Below are 1,996 nucleotides of genomic sequence, written 5' to 3'. Positions count from 1 at the left end.
TAAGAACATAAGGAGAACTGGCTGTGGATCAGGTCCATGGCCCATCTGGTCCAGCACCCTGCTCTCACAGTAGCCAAGCAGATGCCTGTGGGAAACCCGCAAGAAGGATTCGAACACAAGAGCAGCCCTCTCCCCTCCTGTGGCTTCCAGCACCTGGGATTCAGAAGTATTTCTGCCTCCAGCGGTGGAGACAGAGTAGAACCATCCTGGCTAGGAGCCAGGGATCACATTCATCCAGTGCTTTACCAACTGCACTAGCTCCTGGTAGAGTACAGGGTCAGGTTTAAGGTGCTCGTCTTGACCTTTAAAGCCCTATGCAGCCTAGGACCCTTGTACCTACGGGACCGCCTCTCCTGGTATGCCCCGCGGAGGACCTTACGGTCCACAAATGACAACATTCTGGAGGTCCCAGGTCGCAAGGGGATTAGATTGGTCTCAACTAGGGCCAGGGCCTTTTCAGTACTGGCCCCAACATGGTGGAATGCTCTGTCACAAGAGACTAGGGCCCTGCGGGACTTGACATCCTTCCACAGAGCCTGCAAGACAGAGCTGTTCCTCCTGGCCTTTGCTTTGGATTCGGTCTGACCCTTATGTTTCCCTCCCCTTAAGGTCTTGATTTATCAGCTACTTTTAAAAGAAGGCTGCATTTTAAATTGCATTTTAACCTGTATTTTAAATTGGTTTTTTCCCTTTCTTTCCCCTATTATGTTTTTATTGTAATTTTACTGGTGTTAGCCATCCTGAGCCTGGCTCTGGCCAGGGAGGGCAGGTTATAAATAAAAATTATTATTATTATTATTATTATTATTATTATTATTATTATTATTATTATTGGCCCTCTCCTCCTCCATGAATTTGTCTCATCCCTGTTTAAAGCTTTTTAAAGACTAGTGGCCACCAATCCTGTGGCAGTGAGTTCTCTAGTTCAAAAGCTCTTTCTTTTATCAGTCCTGAATTTTCCATCCTTTTTTTTGGTAATAACAGGCAATGATATCCAGTAAGCAGCTATCTGGGGAAAGCAAAAACCTTTAACCAGCAAACTATGTGAATAGTGGGTCCTTCCATCACTATGTGGTTTGTTAAGGAGAGCCGATACAGTTGTACCTTGGTTTTCAAACAGATTAGTTCTTGAACGTTTCGACTCCCGAATGTTGCAAACCCAGAAGTGACTGTTCCAGTTTGGGAAATATTTTTGGATTCGAACGTCCGACAGGGCTTTCGCGACTTCTGATTGGCTCCAGGAGCTTCCTGCAGCCAATCAGAAGTCGTGCTTTGGTTTCTGACCATTTTGGAAGTCAAATGGGTTTCCGGAATGGATTCTGTTTGACTTCCAAGGTATGACTGTACTCTGAATATTAAGCAGTGTGAGAGTTGGACTAGATGACTCTTGGGTCCCTTCCAGCTCTACTCCAATGATTCTATGAGACTTGGAGCACTGGAACTGTCTTCCTAATCTCCATAATCAGCAGTGCCATCAGGGCATTAATTGGGCGCAGAAGTCCAGGTCCCCACCGGGAGAATGAGTAGGAGGCCTCCAAGCACAGCAGAGTTGACTTACCAAATTCCAAAGTCAGTGAAATAAAACTCCTGACCTTACAAAGACAAGAACAAGACTATTAAGTCCAAAGTCTTAAATTACCCAAATGTGCCACTGTCCACAATGAGATCTATCTAGATAAGCCCTGAAAGGCGAGAACTATTTGCCTGCCCTGTTCGAAGCAGAAAGAGATTGCAGAAACGAGAATCCCTGTGGGCTGAGAGACGGTTCCTCCTCCATCGTTCCTGCCAAACGCAAAGAAAGAAATCCTGGAACCTGGAGGGAGCGCACTTGATCCCTCTTGCTTAACTCCCATTCCAGATTTGCAAAGAATTATTTTTACTGGAATATGGCAAACCGCATACTGAGCCCGTTATCTCCACGTCCCTGGCGCTGGTTTCATGCCCGCCCCGCCGCTCAATGCTGATATAAATGGCCTTTGCCACCTCTGCTTTTTCA

This window comes from Podarcis gaigeae (assembly GCF_964106915.1).
Source record: "Podarcis gaigeae genome assembly, chromosome: 6".
In the NCBI taxonomy this organism is placed as follows: Eukaryota; Metazoa; Chordata; class Lepidosauria; order Squamata; family Lacertidae; genus Podarcis; species Podarcis gaigeae.
This window is presented reverse-complemented; position numbering follows the sequence as displayed.